The sequence below is a fragment of the Chinchilla lanigera genome, unplaced genomic scaffold (assembly GCF_000276665.1).
Source record: "Chinchilla lanigera isolate Chin_1 unplaced genomic scaffold, ChiLan1.0 scaffold00047, whole genome shotgun sequence".
NCBI lineage: Eukaryota > Metazoa > Chordata > Mammalia > Rodentia > Chinchillidae > Chinchilla > Chinchilla lanigera.
This window is the reverse complement of record NW_004955448.1, coordinates 6,796,915-6,815,918: the sequence shown is the minus strand read 5'-3', so window position 1 is coordinate 6,815,918 and position 19,004 is coordinate 6,796,915. Positions and strand designations below refer to the sequence as shown.

At 39.3% G+C, this 19,004-nt stretch overlaps 1 protein-coding gene and 1 pseudogene across 3 annotated transcripts in view; one reads left to right on the top strand and one right to left on the bottom strand.

Moving 5' to 3' along the window:
• Positions 1–831: 831 nt before the first annotated feature.
• Positions 832–19,004, top strand: part of Plch1 (phospholipase C, eta 1) — a 226,203-nt gene continuing 208,030 nt past the window's right edge. For 2 of the 3 annotated variants that reach the window (XM_013518677.1, XM_013518675.1), the window contains exon 1: positions 832–1,623. The gene's annotated coding sequence lies outside the window, so the exon portion shown is untranslated. Of the gene's footprint in view, positions 1,624–4,081; positions 4,146–19,004 lie in introns of all 3 variants that reach the window. The other variant, XM_013518676.1, reaches the window with a different exon arrangement.
• LOC102020397 lies at positions 16,675–17,394 on the bottom strand (annotated as a pseudogene).

The window sequence follows — 19,004 nt, the reverse complement described above, 5'->3', positions numbered from 1 at the left end:
GTTTTTAAAGAAAGAAAGTGAAATGTGGGGCACTTTATGTTTATAGGGCCAAAGGATCGCACATATTTTTTCCTAAATTGATTTCTTTCTAGTACTCTGGCAAGAAGAAATTGAAGTGGCGATTCTGGTGGCTTCTTTCTTGTTTCTGAAAGTCCAGGATTGCTTTCAGGATAAAGTTCCTTCTTGTCCGTGCTGCTCTGCTGTGACATTGTAATTGCTTCTGCTGAATTGAATAATACAAACGGGTTGTTTCTATGGTATCGGCTAAGTGGGATGAAAAGGTGAAACCCTAGATCTGGCGCTGAGAGGTCGCAGTGCTACCCCTGCCCCCCGCAGTAACCGTCCGTCAAAGTAGCAGGGCAGTCAGGCCCGGCTCCTCCACCTCAGCCTCTCATTTGTAACTTCCTGAGCAAATTCACGCAGGAAAAAAGATGACTTTGGGCTGTCACTGTGCTCAGAAAAATCTCTGCCAAGCCTATCCTCGCCAGCTTTCCCACGTCTTCTCATTGGAGGAGAATTTTAAATCGAAAGGTAAGCGAGGAGCCGCGTCCCTCCCAGCTAGGCTTTGAACTAACAATAGGGCAGGTTGAATGACGGCTGAGAAACGCAAATCCTGGAATCGCAAAGCCGGATCACACCGCGGCAGCCTAAGCCGGCAGCGATCAGCCTTGCAGCTTTTATGTCCCCAGCTGGTCGCATCAAGTCAGTGCGTTCAGCAGAGTTCATCGACATTTGAACGCCTGCTCCGTGCAAGATTTCTCCGACTCGTACGCTCTTCTTCACCTCGAGCAGGTTGGCTAAACCGACCTGATGAATCGGCCTGGTAGTGCCCAGGAGGGGCATCTGGAAAGAGGGATTGGAGGGTAAATAAAAAATGTACCACCTACAGCCCCTCAATTTTAGCTGATTTTTTTTTTTTTTCTAAAAAGAGAGTTCCTTGCTTTAGCAGCACTAACACGCTATTTTCTTAGAATGGCAAAGAAAAAAACAACAGAAACAAAAGCAAGAAAACCGGAAGGAGAGATAAACTGGTTGGTTCGGAATTTTCTTTCAACTGTGGCTCTCGCACTTTGACGCGGGCTGCGCACAGTTCCATTCCCGGCGCCCTTCACCTCCGACTTTGTTTCTGCGGGTCCTTTACCCGCCCTCCCACTGCCAAGCTCTGCAGCCTGCGGCCGCACACCGAGCACCGAGGGGCTGTCCTTGGGTGGGGGTGGGGTGGAGAGCAGACTTCAGCCCAGAGCTTCGGGTCCCGTTCACCCGGAAGCCCCGCAGGAGGGTGCGGGCCAGGGGCCAGGTCCACCTAGCCCGCGGCGGCCGCAGTCCGCTCCCCCAGGCTCCAGTTCCTGATTTCCTTGGAGCTGCGGGCCCGGGAGGGAGGGGGCTCCGGCTGGGCGTGAGGATTTGAATGAGAAAGCAGGTTGTGGCGAGGCTCTTCCCAGCTCCGCGGGGGTCCTGCGGGCGGGTGGGGAGAGGCGGCCATCCGGGAGGCCACTGCTGGCCCTCGGCAGGGGTTTGGAGTTGGAGTCACCGGGGCCAGTAACTCAAAGCTCTGCACTTGGGAGGCTGCTCCTGCGCCCCGGACTTCGGGATTCCAGCATCTGCTCAACACTCCGGGCTGAGGTCGGTGCTTCTGGGGACAGGGGACGGAAGGGACAGAAGCGGGTGTGCGGGACGCAGAGGACTGGTTGGCCAGCGCGGCGAGCCAGCGAGCAGGTGGCCGAGCCCGCTTTCGGGCGCCCCAGGGCACGCAGGACGGCGCGCGAGCGCGGTGCGTGGGACTCTCCCGGGCCGCGAGGGCACCGGACCACGGCTGCTCGCGGGGCCGGGGACGTGGGTTTGCGCCCTGACCAGGAGCGGAACTCGTGTCCCACGCAGCCGCGGTGAGGTTTCGCCTGGCGGAGGGGCAGCCGCAGCAGGATGCTTCGCGCCCTGGAGGGCTCCCCGGACCCCTCTCCAGCCGCCCGGCGCTGCGGGGAGAGCAGGTCCCGGTTCCCGGCTAAGGGGCGTGCGGAATCCTCTACACTAGGGGAGTCTTGGGAGACCGGTGATCCCGCTCAGAACCCTCTTACAGAAGAGCTGGTGCTCGGCGCGAGGAGAATTTGCTCCATCGCCCCTTCCTGGGATCGACGAGGGGCACCGAGCGACGGGGGCGGTGCCAGCGAGCCGGGGCAAGCGAGCCCTAGCGGCGGCGGCGCGCTCTGCGCCTGCGCAGGTTCCCATGGCGACGGCGCGACGGGTCCGGGACGCCAACCGCGCTGCAGAAGCCGGGTCTCCCGTTGGGCTCCCGCAGTGACCCCTTACCCTCCCGGGACGTTTTCATTTTGCTTGTACCTTGCAGTCGATTTATGATCTCTATTTTGCGTTAGAGGTTCACTAAAATAAGAGGTCATTTGATGAAAAAAAATTTAAACCTTCCCCCACCCTTACTATCATTTTATCACAGGAAAAAAGGTGAGAAATTGCCTATCGGGGCGGTAATTTAGGTCCCCCACTTTCTCTCCCATAAAAGTGCAGACGAATAAAATGTTTACTTCCTGGTGTAGAGTGTTTAAAAATAAACTCAGCCCGGGGATTGGCCTGGAGCGACGGTAACTTTGAGCGGACAGACCGGTGCCTCCTTCTGGAGGTGGGGAGAGGGCGTGCACCGCCCGGCGGCTCCCGCGCCCTCTGCACGCTGCGGGCGACCTGGCCCCGCCGACCTACCAGAGCGTCCTGCATGGAAACAGGCTTTCCACCAAGAGGCGTTGCTTTTCCAGCTGTCTCTATATTTGGTCATTCCTGGGGTTAAACTGTTCTGCAGAAAGTGAATGTTTCTCTCAAGAAGGCTGGTCATAGACCAGTTCTCTTAAGCATTTTCATTTTCTTAAAATCTTGAGCCTTGACAGGCCCATCCTCATTTTAAAATCCCATTTGTTTCCACACAGGCGGGCGTTTGGCAAGCGTACACATCTTAAGGAGTATGTAGTGGCATCTGTAGCACGTTGTTGCTTACTTTTTAAAGACAGTATTTGCTGGAGTAATTGACCGTTACAATTAAATAAACATTTGCTAGACTTAACGTAACTGCTAATAAAAGTTTAATTACTTTTTCCGGAACAAAGTGTGGCATAAAATACCTTAGAAAAAGTAACGTGGGTATTCTGTATCTTACTGTGAAGCAGTTTGCTTTCCAGAATAGCAAGTGTGAATTAGTGGTGGAAGTGAAATCAACATACTGCCTTTCAAATGATGAGCAAATAACATGCTGCTGAAATTTTCGTTCTCATTCTTCTTGTTATGAAGTGCCTAGACGTTGTGCAGTTTATCTTGCTCAAGTATTAAGGCTCACTTAAGTTTTCCCTTTTTCTGTGAAAAAATGGAAAAGCTTAATTGTGAAGTTCAGGTTCTTTGTGACCGTATTTGGTGGCTTGTAACAGGCTCGGATTCCCTAATGCTCAGTGACATGTGTTTCTGCTGGTCGAGGAGGTAAAGTGCAGCTTTAGCAGATCATGGGATGATGAGATTGGGAGTGCGTGGGGGAGTCTGGGAGAGCCTGGGAAGGAGACAGAGGGAGGGAAGGTTGGTGGGCAGAGCCAGGATTTATAGCTACCAGTTTCGTATTAAAATTCATTAAGTTATTGCTTCTGTTTGATACATTTTTCTACATCATCAATTTCAATTCAATTTATTCTTTGTATCAGTCTTCTGCTCGTGGTAGGGTGCCACAACATAAAATACTGTGAAAGCTTTTAATGAAATGTTTTATATTTATTCATTCTTCCACAGATATTTATTGAGAACTTACATATAAGGCAGCATGAATAAATCCACACTCCTGCCCACAATGAATTAAGAGTTCTGAGTTCTGTAATAATTCTAATACCACTTGGGTTTTCCGGGTGAAGATATTACTTTTAGTACTCTTAAGAGAATACTTGGTGCTGATCAGACTTCTAGATTCAGAAACAAATGTGTAGTCTTTGATTAAAAACATTTTTTAGCAACTTAGATAAGGCTATATATACGTTCGGAGACATTGTAAGCACCTATCTACTTGCGTTTTTCTAAGACTTGGCCCTAAAACTTGCACTCTTCGCAGGTGCAGCGCTCAGCTTAGGAGGACCGCAGCAACCTGCGTCTCAGGTTTCTTGGATGAGGATAAGGTGTGTGAGTCCATAGTCCTTTGTTCTGGCTCCCTGTTTCCTGACATAATGAACCTCCTGCCAGCTTCCTTCAAAGAATAGTGCTGGTCTGCATGCTTGAAGGATCATGACTATTATTTTTCTCTGAGGGATGAGGGGGGAGGGTACAAATTATAGACGGATAAAAGGAACACGGTAGAGCATTTAAACATTTTAACTTTTGAGCTCGAATAATTTCTAGGCATTTTTAATGAGTGTAGGCTCTACTGAAATCTAGTACAGCCACGACAAACTTCTGGCAAAATATTGACCAGGGTTGACAAACAACACCTCCTCTTCTCATTTTTAGGACATAGGTGCTTAGGGAGACTCTGGTCTTCTTCTTTTTTCTAATCACTTCATGAGTCTCATAATAATTATAAGCTAAGAGAAGCGTGCTGAGGAGCACCCCCCATTCGGTTATTGCTCTTTGTCTAGGAAAATCAGACTCGGCTGGGAATTGTGGACCAAGTGGTGCAGAACTCATTACTTTGAACAATGCCTCCTTAGCCTGGGAAGCATGTTCCTCTTCTCACTAGCGGGGGCTTATCCCAGGCTAGCTTTGGTCACAAGGAAAATCATTTAGACACAGTTCAGTGGACACTCGCTCACATCTCTTTGACACCCGTGACCATTCTTGTTTAGGGAGTAATCTAGTATCGCTGTGATAGGGTGTGCCAAATTGGAAGTGCGTTTTAAGAAACCCATAAGAAGTTTACACAGCTTTATGTTATCATCGTCAAGGGTCCTGTCTCCTGTGCTTCAAATTGGAAGAAGACAGGCTAAGGCAGAGAGAAGGGACAACCAGGAGAACTTTTATAGCCAAGTTAAAGGGTTTTTTCTTTTTTTTCTACTGACTCTGAATTTTGGATCACTAACTATGCCTAATTGTCATTAACTTACAGAAAAAGACTACCATATATAATTAAATAAATCAGGAAATCAGGGCCTAAAGTTCCTAAATGATTTTTTTGTCACATAGCTATTACTTTTTTTTTGTTTTTGTTTTTTTTCTGGTATGGGAATCGAACTCACGACCTTGAGCTTGCCAGGCAGGCGCTGTGTCGTGAGCTAAATCCCCAACCCCTTCACATAGCTATTAGATGGCAGAACTGGGATGAAAGTACAAAGTTACTGATTTCTAGTGATCTTGCTGTCAGGAAATTTAGAGAGCAGAGATCAAACCCTTGCTTTGGACCTGCTGTTTACAATCAGATGAAATTGCTATGGTTGTAGATGCAAAGTGGTAAAGCACTAGCAATTCCATGTGGTTTTTACGTAATACTGAATAGAGCTGACAATGTGACGTGTACCTTGTGATGATACATTTGGTATAAGCGTGTATATCATGAGAACACATGTGATGGACACATATGAAGAGGTTATTTTTCAGCGTACACAGAACCCCCTGCACATGTATTCTGACCTGAGGAATTTTGGGATGATGATTTTAACGGGGCTAGTTTTACCAGTAGATTTTTCCCCCATAGGTATCTTAAACAAAGGATTTTGGAAGAAAAGGAGGAAGTGAACATAAAATGCTCTTAACGTGTGAGCAGACAGTGACCTTGTCTCTTTAGAACCCACATAAGCAGGAGAGGTTGGAATTATTATCCTATATTACTGATGAGGCTCAGAGAAGTTGGTTTTTTGCAGAAGAGCTGAGTGAATGTGGAACAAACTAGGAACTGGGATCCATGTGTGTCTGTACTGCATGTCCTATTACATCACGTTGCCATGCAGGAATGTAAGATTAAATTGATGAAAAACACTGAGTTGCTCTGATTTTCAAATTCCCAACTTCAGGTAAATACAGACAGATAGAAGTTTTTCTGATATGCTTGTTGGTGAGTGGAGAAGCTCCTTCCCTATGTGGAGGTTAGGAGGTTATAAACTCAGCTCTGCTTCCAGAAAAACATTCAAGACTTTGTTTATAAACTGTGTTGGGTATTTGTTTAGAATAGCGTAGGGTTTAGGTTCTGTTCTTTAGAGGTCTTTCCACATCAAAGTGACCCACTTATCACTTCTGGATTGTTGTCAACTTGCTGTGGGTCTGAGAAAAAGCTTCATGATTTCAATGTGTGTTTTCTGGCATCTCAACACTTAGATACTGGTTTTATCCTGTGTAAATTTCACGTGCTTTTTTTCTTTTTCCTTGAAGTAGTATTGAGAAACTTACTGCTGGGATGAAGTAGATAGTGTTTTCTTATAATGCTCTTCAAATTGAGTACCAGTTTTACCTTGGACAGTTGCTGAAAATGTCTAAAGTTATTTCAGAGGCTGGAATTTTATCACTTGTAAAACTGCTGCTGTTGTACTGGGAGACTGCGGTTGGATTGTACTGAGCTGCTTTCAGACTTTCAGCTGCTTTCAGTATTTCTGAGCTAGGTTACCCATGGAGAAACTGAGGCTGAGGAATGTCCGTGCTCATGAAGTCAGTCTGTGGCTGGAAGAAAACTTGAACCTAAGCCGGTTGATGCCTGCTGCAGTGTTCTTAGTAGCACACTACATATGAAAAGCACACTTCTCCCTTGGACCTTCTTGCCTTCCTAGGCTCTAACTCTCGGGAGGTGAAGAAAAGGTGTCAAAAAGTTGAATGCTGGACTCTGCATTAGAATTATGCTTCTACTGAAATTATCATTATTAGCAGATGACATGATATTCCACATGGAAGACCCTAAACACTCTACCAAAAGACTCCTAGAATTAATAAATAAATTCACTAGCATGGCTGGATACAAAGTCAACAATCAGAAATCAATAGCATTGCCATACACAAACGACAAACACATTGAGAGAGAAATTAGGGAAAACTTACCTTTCACAATAGCATCCAAAAAGTTGAAATACTTAGGAATCAATCTAACAAAGGAAATAAAAGATCTATACAGTGAAAATTACAGTACTCTGAAAAAAGAGATAAAAGAGGATTTCAGAAAATGGAAAGATATCCCTTGCTCATGGATATGAATAATCAACATTGTGAAAAGGGCCATACTCTCAAAATTGTTATACAGAGTCAATGCAATCCTGATCAAAATGCCATTAGTATACCTCACAGATCTGATAAAACATTCCTAAATTCATCTGGAACCAGCAGAGACACAGAATAGCAAAAGCAGTCCTGGGCAATGAAGGCAAGGCAGGAGATATCACAATCCCTGACTTGAAAGTATACTGCAAAGCTACTGTGATAAAATCAGCATGGTATTGGCAAAAGAAGAAAACCAGACCTAAAGATCAATGGAACAGACTAGAAGAGGCAGCCACAACCACAAACACACCTAGCCACCTTCTCTTTGACAAAGGGGCCAAACATGTTCACAGGAAGAAAGATAGTCTGTTTTATAAATGGTGCTGGAAAAACTGGCTTTCCATGTGCTGAAGACTGAAACTAGACCCATGTCTATCACCATCCACCAAATTAAAGTCCAAGTGGCTTAAAGATCTAAATATTAAAGTGGAAACACTAGATCTATTGGGAGAGGAAGTAGGTAGAAATCTTGAAGACATAGGGGTAGGCTGAGAGTTCATGAACAAAAACCAACCTGCATGGGAAATAATTCAAAGAATCAACAACTGGGATCTCATTTTTTGAAAAGTTTTTGCACAGCAAAAGAAATCAACAGAGTAAAAAGGAAATCCATGAGTTGGGAAAAAATTTTAACCAATTCTCCCTCAGACAAAGAACTTATATAGAACATATAAAGAATTAAAAAAACCAGGTCCCCCAAATTCAAAGACCCAATTCAAAAATGAGCATCTGAGATCAATACACACTTCTCAGATGAAGAAATACTAGTGGCAAATAAATATATGAGAAAATGTTCAACATCATTGGTCATTCGAGAAATACAAATGAAACAATACTGAGATTCTATCTCACCCCAGGAAGAATGGCTGTCACCAGGAAATCAACCAATAACAAATGCTGGTGAGGCTGTGGGGGTACAGGAACCCTACTTCACTGTTGGTGGACATGTAGATTGGTGCAACCACTGTGGAAATCAGTCTTGAGAGTCCTCAGTAAACTAGGATAAAGAGATCTCATTTAACCCAGCTGTTCCTCTCCTGGGTACTTTTCTAGAAGAACTGAAAACATCATACCGCAGCGATATATGTGCACCCATGTTTATAGCAGTGCAGTTTGTAATAGCTAAATCGTGGAAACAACCCAAATGTCTGTCAGCTAAGGAATGGATAAAAAAGATGTGGTATTTTTATATAGTGGAGTATTACTCAGCTATAAAGAAAGATAAATTAGAGGCTTTTATAGGTAAGTAGATGGAACTCAAGACCATCCTCATAAGGAAAAAAGTCAGACTTACATGTGTAAAGATCGTATTGCTTCCCTAGTATAGAAACCTGGAAGAGTAAATAAAACCTGAAAAGTACAATAGATATTGTGAAAGGCAAATAACCTGCTCAAATAGGAAAGAACAACTGGGATGCGAGAAAAAAGAAAAAAACAAAGAAGGGCAAAAAATGTATATTTATATACATAAGATAGCTAAGATAATTGTACTACTAATTTCTATTGGTTTATTGAAAGGAACAGTTAATGTGTAGTTGTTTGATCAGTCTTACATGCCTATATCACGTTATTTGGGTAACCACTTTGAAGATAACAATATGTAGTATGATGACCACTGTTAATTTCCTATCACCTTGTTTTGAAATTCTGTATAATTTTTATTGTTTTTATGTTGTTTTGTTTATGCCTTTGTTTTGTTTTTGTTGTTTTCTGTTTAAAATTAAAAAAAGAAAATATATACATATGTGTGTTTATACAAGCATAGCTGGGATAAGTGTATTGCTGATGTCTATTGGTTTATTGAAAGGAACAATTAATGCTTAAATTTTTTTTTTCTCTTCACCAATTTTGCATGTTTATATCTGGTAATCGGAACAACTAATTCAAAGACAACAGTATGCAATATAACAACAATTGCTGAATTCCTACGATCTTGTTTATTAAAGCTCTGTATTGTTTCTAACATTTTTTTATTACTTATTATTGTCTTTAATGGTTTGGTCAATCTTGCATTCTTACATCTGGTAATCTGAGCAACTTCGCTGAAGATAACAATATGTAATATAACAATCACTGTTAATTCCTATCATCTTGTTTTGGGATCCTGTATCATTTTTATTGTTTTTATCTTCATTATTGTTATTTTGTTATCTTTTTCTCTTTAAAATAAAAAAATTTTTAAAAAAAGGAATTCCGCTTCTACTGCAGACACTGCCCAGGCATGGTGAGGGGAGCTCTCCAAGTTTTGCTTTTCTGGAGTTGTTTTCTATGGCTCTTCCTATCCTCTTTTCTCTGTGGCTGGTTCTTCTGAATTTAGCAAGAAACTTAAGAATCTTTCCAGCTATTTTGTCCACTAGAAGGAGGGAGGCCCTATCTTGGTGCTAGTGAATGAGAGTTACTGATTAACTAATGGAAGGCAATCATGGTTTCTCTTTCATCTGTCTGCATTTCCTTGTTGCTAGTTCACAAGAGTTAAATATTTGAATTCAGCTTCACAAGTCCCTCTTGCGTCCCTCTTCAGTTTAGTTGAGGAGGCCTCTGTACCTCTGAACAGATCTCTGTGGAGTCCTAACAAGTCCTCTGCAAAGTTATGGCTGGTGGGAACTTGGAAGATCTATTCAGGTTTTTCATGCATCAGAATCCTGGATCAGAAGTTCAGTGAGTTGATTTGCTGGTAATTGTATGCATTTTAGTTCACTAGAGATCCTGTTTTCTTTCTACCAAACAACTCTTTCAATGGTATGGGAGGTATTAAAAAGAAAATTTATTTTTTCAAAAGAGATTTCTTTATGGAAAAGGGCAATGTGTTCATAGAAGGAGTTAGCATTATGCAAAGATTCTTTGATTTTTATTTCTATTTAAAGACTTTTGGTTCCATACAACCATTTGTGTGAAAAAGGTGGGGTTGAGAGAGAAAAATCTTTTCTTATATGCATATATAGATTATCTCTGGAAGGGTATACAAAAAACTAATAATGTTTGTTGCTGGGGGAAAGAGGCCAGAAGTAAACTATTAACTGTATATCTTTTGGTGCCTTTTTAATTTAAATGCTCAATTTAATAAATAAAATAAAAGAAAGAATTCTTGGGTTTCAAGGAGATAAATAATATCCTTTTAGCTCTGAAGTATTTGATGTAAGAGACTGAGAAGCAATTTTAAAGGTAAAGCAAAGTAATTTTCTTTTGTAAGTTTCATCAAAATTTACATGTAGTATTTTTGAAAACTAGTGTATTCCAGCCTCTTCTGTATTTCCTGACAGTCCTGGGCAGGTTTTTGTGCAAATTTTCATATTTTTCTTCCCTCTTATAAAGCATCACCATTGGCAGCAGCCACATTCAGTGTACCAATGGGAATCAGACTCTTTCAAATCTGGAGCAACTAAGCCTATCTTGGCTATGTGTTTATGGGGTGCAACTAGAAAGTTTTCATTTCTCAGTTAAAAGTTTTTTTTATGTTGCCCATTGTTTTTCTGTCAGCGAGAAATCAGTGTAATGCGATTATTGCTGTATTTCCCAGAATAATGTCTGTATGTGAATTTCAGAGGAAGGTTTTCTGCTTAAAAGGAAACCAAACCAAAACAAACCAAAACAACACACTTGCACGTACAAAGGTTGTACACAGATGTTTTCTACTATATTACAGCTTTTGTTGTTGTTGTTGTTTTAGGTAGTTTGTAAATTGGAAGTATTTTCTGTTTACTGGATAAATCATTAAGATACGGTCTTGGAAGAGTGGATACAAACTGTGTACCAACTTCTTTTTCATTTGTTAAAAGCGAGAAATGTGAAGTTTATTATTTAGTGTCCAAGTTTCAGTCAAAGGCATAAAATCAAGTCACGACAAGTCTCTGCCTACAGTTGAAAGTCATTCATCTCCAGTTTGGTGAAGAAAATGCAAAGACTGTATTTTCTCACAGAATGCTTATTGCTATGTTAATTTCTAGACTGGGAAAGAATAACTGAGTAGATCATACATTTTCATGGTTACTTATTTTAGAAATTAAAAAGAGAATTTAGTGAAAATTCTCTCCATACTTGTATCCCTCACTCATTCAACTTGTTCTTTAGTAGACCACTGTTACTAGTTTCTTGTGCATTTTTCAAAAGAAATTATCTATCATCTATCTATCAATCTATCATCTATCTATCCATCATCATATATTTGTCTGTCTATACAAAGATATACATAGCTTTTCATTCATTTAAAAATAAAGTGGTGGCACACTACCCACATAATTTGGCCTCTTCGTTGGTGGTACTGGGGATCTCGTCTAGAGCCTTGAGTATGCTAGACAAGGGCACCACTCCTGAGCTGCATCCCCAGTCCAGCACAATTTTTACATTTTGCATTTTTATTGTAGTGGTACATGAGTGTTCCATGTTAGAATATAGAGCATTCTTATTTTATTATTTCGAACATTTATTTATTTATTTATTTAAGTGCTAGGGGTTGAACCCAGGACCTTCACCCTGAGCTACATCTTTAACTTTATTATTATTTTTTTAGTTAGGGTCTTGCTAATTTGCAAACTTGGCCAGTCAAGGTCTCAAGCATGTGATCCTCCTGCTTCAGCCTCCCAGAGTGCTGGAATGACTAAAGGAATGCACCACCACACCCAGCTGTCTGACACGATTTTTATTATTTCCTTTCTATTAAATTTGAGCATAGTGTGTTTATGTTTTTCTAATTCCTTGAGGTATAACATGAGGTTGTTCAGTATTCTCTTTTGATGTGGACACTTACTGCTATAAAATTCTGTCTTGGAACTGCTTTTGCTGGGTCTTGTAAGTTTCGGTATGTTGTGTGTTCATTTTTGTCTCCAGATAGTTTTGAATTTCACTTTAGTTTGTTCAGGAGCATGTATTTTTTAAATTGTTTAATTTTTACGCATTTGTGAATTTTCTGAAATTCTTCCTGTTGGTGATTTCTCTTCTTTGTCTTAATCCATTTACATTAAAGGTAATTATCAATAGGTAAGGGCTTACCGTTGTCATTTTGTTAATTGTTCTCTGGTTGTTTTGTAGATCCTTTGTTCCTTTCTTGCTGTATCCTTTATAATTTTCTCTAGTTATATGCTTGCTTTCTTTCTTTTTAAATAATCTTTTTGTATACTTTCTACAAATTTTTGCTGTTTAAATTTTTAGCAGTACACATTTGCAGTACATAATGATTACATTCATCATGGAGAGTTGGTACATAACCCATCTTCATTCTTTTTTTAATCTTTATTTTTTTTATATCCTCTTCTCCTTTCCCTCCCACATCCTCTATCTCTTGGACCTCTTGCCATTTGCAAAAGATTTATCTCTGTTTCCTATTATCATTTATTTTGATCTTCAATTTATTTATACTTTGAGCTTCTCAGGTAAGAGAAACTATTTTTGCTTCTTTTTACTGTGAGGCTTACACAATGAGGCTTACATTGGCTGTTCTAAGGTAGGAACAACTTAACTTTGATCCAATAAAAAATTCCAATGTTTTTATCCCTATCATTTTATGTTTTTCATGTCATTATCTGTATTTTTTATATTGTATATTCCTTAAGTTATTGCTGTTATTTTTAATAGTTTCGTATTTTAATCTTCATACTAAAGATAGAAGTGATTTACACACTATTGTTACAGGATTGAAGTGCGGTGTTTTGCATTTGACTATGTACTTAGGTTTACTCGGGACTTTTATACTCTCATATGTTTTTGTGCTACTAATTAGTATCCTTTTCTTTCAGATTGAAGAGCTTTCTTAAGTATTTCTAGTAAGATAGGTCTAGTGGGGGTGAACTGCCTCAGCTTTTATTTGTTTGGGAAAGTCTTTACCTCTCCATTTCTGAAGGACAGCTTTTTTTTGTTTGTTTGTTTTTTTGTTTTTTTGTTTTTCTCCGGTACCGGGAACCGAACTCACGACCTTGCGCTTGCCAGGCAGGCGCTTTTGCCGCTGAGCTAAATCCCCAGCCCCTGAAGGACAGCTTTGTAGGGCAAAGTATTCATGTTTGGTAAGATTCCCCCCTCCCCCATCACAATGACTATATATATCGTTTGACGATCTCCTGACCTCTAAGTTTTCTAGTGAGAAGTTGGTTGCTAGAGCTGTATAACTCCTTCATATATATGTTTCTTTTCTCTTGCTGATAACAGGATCTTCTCTTTGTCTTTGATTTTTGACATTTGATTACAGTATCTCTTGGTGTAGTGCTGTTTGGATTGAATGTGATTGGAGATCTTTGACTTTCTATACCTGGGTATGTATCACTTTGCTCAGACTGGAAAAGTTTTCTGCTTTTACTTACATAAGTTATCTGGCTCTTTATCTTTCCCTTTCCCTCTTTAACTCCCATAATTCAAATATTTGTGTGCGTGTGTGTGTGTGTGTGTGTGTGTGTGTGTGTGTACTAGGGATCAAACCCAGGGCCTTACATGTGCTAGCAGGTGCTCTGTCACTGAGCTGCATCCCAGCTCAGATACTTACTTTTCTGATGCTATGCCATAAATCATGTAAGCTTTTTTCATTTTTTTGATTAATTTTTTTCACCTTTAGCTCTATACTTTTGAGTAGCTTGTCTCTGAGTTCACAAATTTTTTTGTGTCCTAGTCTATTCTATTGTTGACATTATCTACTGAATTCTTCATGTACTTCTTTGTAGCTTTCAGGTTTAGAATTTGACTTATAAATAAATTTTAACTTCTCAAAATTTCTCATTTTTTGTTACTTATTATTTTCCTGATTTCATTGATTTTTTTTTTGTATTTTCTTGAAGTTCACTTGTTTTCCATGAAACAATTGTAATTCTTTATCAGGTGGTTCATCAATTTCCATTTATTTAGGGTTGGTGTTTTGTGCATTAGTTTTTTCCTTTTGGTGGTGGTATGTTTCATTGTTCTTGAATCTTAGGGCCATGCATTGATGTCTACAGGTTTGAAGAAGCAGGAGCTCAGTCTTTGCAGACTAGCTTTGTCTGGGAAACTGCTTCCCTGAAAAGCGTGTTTGCAGATTCTAGAAAGGTTGTTTGGTGTGATCTCTGGTCCTGCTGCTGGAGTCTTTATGCAGGCTGGTGTGGTACCTGCTGGTTAACAGATGAGCAGGCCTGGCGTCTGGGTCTTCAGGGATGGGTCTGGTGCTGGGTCCTTGAGGGTGGTCGTGAGCCGGGGCCCAGCAGGCTCATGCCTAGTAATACTGCGGCTGCGAGTGTAGGAGCCAGCCTGGCTCCAGCCAGGTAGGGTCTGGAGGGTGAGTCATAGTCACTGTCCTAGAGTGTGAGGTTGTGGGGACCTTCTCAGCTCTGGGGTTTACAGGCACAGGCCCAGTATTCAGTTCTGAGGTGAAGTCCAGTGCTCGTTTTCTTACCTTTCCCCACGGGGAGAGTATTTCTCACCATCCTGTGCTGCCTGGGGTTGGGGTAGGGATGATGGGGGTGATGTGAAACTCTTCATTCTACCCTCTTTAATGTGTCTTTTTTTCCTAATATCTGTGTTACTCTCAGATGCTGTAATCCTGGTTTCTTTAGGTCTTGTGAAGGTGTTTTCCCATATTATAGTTGTTCCAACGGATGTACCTGTGGGTGAATGCACACTGGGAAGTCCTATTATGTGCTATCTTGCTATTTACTTTCAGATTTACTTGATGGCTGCGTACTGTAACTTAACCATATGAATTGATAATTCAGTTGCTCCTCATCGTTTGCAAATAGTGATGCAGTGGGCAACCCTACATTGGCACAATTTTGCATAGGTCCAAATATACCTATTAGGATATGGTTTTAGAAGTAGGACTGCTGAGTTAAAGGTATATACATTTGTAATTTTGATAATTTATTAAGTTGGCCTGCTTGGAGTTTGGACAGATTTTACTCCCATCAGAAAGGTATCACAGTCATGATTTCTCCATTTCCTCTTCACACTGTGAATTTTTTGATTTTCTTTTTTTTTGCTAATCTGTTAGGTAAAAATTAGTATCTTGGTGTTGATTAATTCTGAAGTATTTAATTTTTCTTGATGCTGTTGAAAATGGTATCGTTTTCCAGTTTTTTTCTCAGTAAGTTCATTATTGGTGTACAGGAACACTATTGGTTTTTGTCTGTTGATTTCATATTCTGGTACATTGATGAATTTGATTATTAATTCTAGAAATCTTTTTGTGGAATTGTTTGATACTTCTAGGTAAAGTATCATGTCATCTGCAAACAATGATAATTTTATTTCTTTCTTTCCTATATTTATCTTTTTTATCTCTTTCCCTTTTCTGATTGCTCTGGTTGAGGTTTCAATTACTAGATGTATTGAACAAGAATGGTGACAGTGTATACACGTGTCTTGTTCCTGATTTTAGAGGGAAAGCTTTTAACTTCTCCCCAAATAATACAGTGTTGGCCGTTGGTTTGTCATAAAGGCTTTTATGAGATTGAAGTGTGATCCTTTTTTTTTTTAAAAAATCAGAATTGGGTGTTGGTCTTTGTCAATAGCTTTTTCTGCATTTGTTGATATGATCATGTGATTTTTGTCCTCTCTTTTGCTTATGTGGTGTCTTACATTTATTGATTTGCATATGTTGCACTGTCTTTGCATCTCTGGGATGAAACCTACTTGATCATGATGTATGATCCTTTTGATGACGTGTTCAATTCTATTTGTCAGTGTTTTATTGAGGATTTTTGCACCTATGTTCACTAAGGAGATTGGCTTGCAGTTTTCTTTTTTAGTTGGACCAGAGTGATGCTGCTATTCAGAAATAAGCTTGGAAGCACGCCTTTTCAGTTTCACTGAAGAGTTCAAGTAGTATTGGTGATATAACCTTGAATGTCTTGTAGAATTCAGCAGTGAATTCTTCAGGTCATGGACTTTCCTTAATTGGTAGGCTTTTCATTATGCCTCATATTCATTGCAAATTCATTGCTTGTTTTTGGATTGTTCAGAATTTTTATGTCTTCTTGGTCCATATGTTTCTAGGAATCTGTCCAGGATTTTTCCAATTTGTTGGAGCACAAATTTCCATTGTAGCTACTAATGATTTTCTGGATTTTGAAAGTGTCTTGTGATTTTATCTTTTTCATTCCTAATTGCATTGAGTCTTTTCTCTCCTTTTGGTAAGTTTGGTTAATGGTTTATCTATTTTGTTTTTTCTTTCAAAGAACTGGCTCTTCAATTTCTTGAGTTTGTGTATGATTTTTTTTTCCTAGAAATCTGGATTTTTAATAAATTTTATTAAAAGTATGGTTTAGGGAAATACTTCTAACCTTTATTGTTGTCAGATAACATACATGATAAAATTAAATTACAAGGCATATAGCTGAACAAAAAAATTCTTTATACAAAGTATATTTAGATACCTAAATACAATCTGGTTTTGAAAATGAAATAAAAATGAAATCATGTGCACATAGTTTTATGCTCCTAAGTGTGTTAAATTAAAAGCTATAAAACAATGAGATTCATTAAGGGGCAAATCCAGATACCAACAAAGACACTTTTCTGAATTCTCATGTTTCACCAAGCATCAAAAACCACCAGTGTTTTAGTTCTTTTCTTGTACATTATTCCGTATCTACATTGTCTACGTCTGATCGGATCCCTGGATTTAATTTCATTTTCTGTGTGACATTCTCCACAGAGGTAGATCTTTGGCTGCTGCTTTGGAGGTTGGACGTTCTGCTGAGTGTCCACTGTTAGTCTCCTATCTGGGAAACACTGAGAAAGTTCTCACTCTGCACTTCCAGACAACCTCTCTGTGTATGATTTTTTTAAAAACTCAGTTTAATTAATTTCTGCTCTGCTCTTTATGATTTCCCTTCTTAAACTAGGTTTGAGTTTGGACTGTTTTTTAAAAAAATTTTATATTTATGAGTATGTATTTGCAGTAATGATTCCATTCATTGTGGGGATTGGTACATGTACATAATACATCTTATTTTGACAGCTTCAGGCTTATTTATTTTTAAGTATCATGTTAGTTATCATAAACACAGATTAACAGCCAGAATAACATAAATAAAAAACACATAAAATGTGTAAAGTAGTTATGCTAAATCTAGGTTTATTTTTATATACATTGGACATGTTGGATTATAATAACTTCTTTTTTCTCACTTTTTTCTTATTATCTCTCTTATTTTGTACTTTATATTTCTTATATAAGAAAAACTGTGATAGTTCAGCTTGTGTGTCTGTTTTACTTTGCTTAATCCTATAGTCTGAGGGTGTACCCATTGCCCCACAAATGACTCATGTTCACCTTCTTTGTGGCAGAGTACTACTCTATTGTGTATAAATACTACATTTGCTTTATTCATTCATGTGTTGCTGGACATATAGGATGCTTCCAAGATTTAGGTATTACAAGTTGTGCTGCTATAAACATGGACATGCACAGATCACTAATATGTCTGTAAATCACTCAGAAAGATTCCCTAAAAAGGGAATAGCTTAGTCAAATGGAATGTCTATTTTTAGTGTTTTGAGGAATCTCCATACTGATTTCCATAGTGATTGTACTAGTTTACACTCCCACCAACAATGAGGAAGGGTTCTTTTTTGACCTGTAGCTTCTCCAGCATTTGTTTTTGTTTGATTTCTTGATCATAGCCACTCTTTTCTGGAGTGACATGGAATCTCAGTGTTGTTTTAATTTTCATTTCTCACATGGCCAGAAAATTACCAGGTACAGGTGTACAAAGTTGATCAAACAATATAAACACGAATTGTTCCTTTCAGTGAACTAATAGAAATTAATAGTACAATTATCTTAGCTATCTTGTGTATATATGCATATCTTTTCCCCCTTCCTTCTTTTCTCTTTTCCCCCATGCTAGTTATTCTTTGCTTTTGAGCATTTTCTTTCCCTTTCACTATATCTATTGTTCTTTTTGGATCTTATTTACTCTTACAGTTGTCTTTTTACTCCGTGTTTTCATTTGCTGTGCAGAAGCTTTTTAAATTTGATGTAATCCTATTGGTTGATTCTTGGTATTATTTCATGTGCAACAGAGGTTTTCTATAGAAATGTTTTGCTTATTATACCTATCTTCTAGAGGTTTACCTATTTTGTCTTCCAGCAGATTAAGTATTTGTTTTAATTTTAGATCTTTGATCCATTTTGATTTTAGTTTAGTGCATGGTGAGAGATACTGGTATATGTTCAGTCTTCAGCATGTGACTAGCCAGTTTTCCCAGCACTGTTTGTTAAAGGAGCTGTTTCCTTCATTGAAAGTATTTGAGCCCTTTGTCAAAGATAAGATAGCTGAGTATGCCTGGAGTTGTTTTTACAGTCTCTATTATGTATCATTGATCTGCAAGCCTGTTTTGCCAGCCATGCTGTTTTTATCACTATAGCTTTGTAGAATAACTTGAAGTTCAGGATTTGAGATGACCCCTGCCTTGTGTCTGTTGCCCAGAGTTGCTTTTGTTATTTTAGATCACTTCTGATTTCATATAAACTTTAGAATTGTTTTCTTGAGCTCTATGAGGAATGTTATTGTTATTTTGATTGGCATTGCATGTAAAAGTTTTGAAAGTATAGTCCTTTTAACTGTATTGGTTCAGCCAATCCAGAATCAGAGGCTATCTTTTCATTCTAACATCCTCTTAATCTTCTTTTTCAGAGTACTGTAGTTTTCATTGTAAAGGTCTTTAATTTCCTTAGTTATGTTAATTCCAAAGTATTTCATTTTTCTTGATGTTATTGTGAATGGTATTGTTTCCCCAGTTTCTCTCTTGGTGAGTCTGTTATTGGTGTATAGCTATTGATTTTTGGGTGTTGACTTTGTATCCTTCTTCTCTATTGAATTTGGTATTCATTCTAGGAATCTTTTGATGGAGTT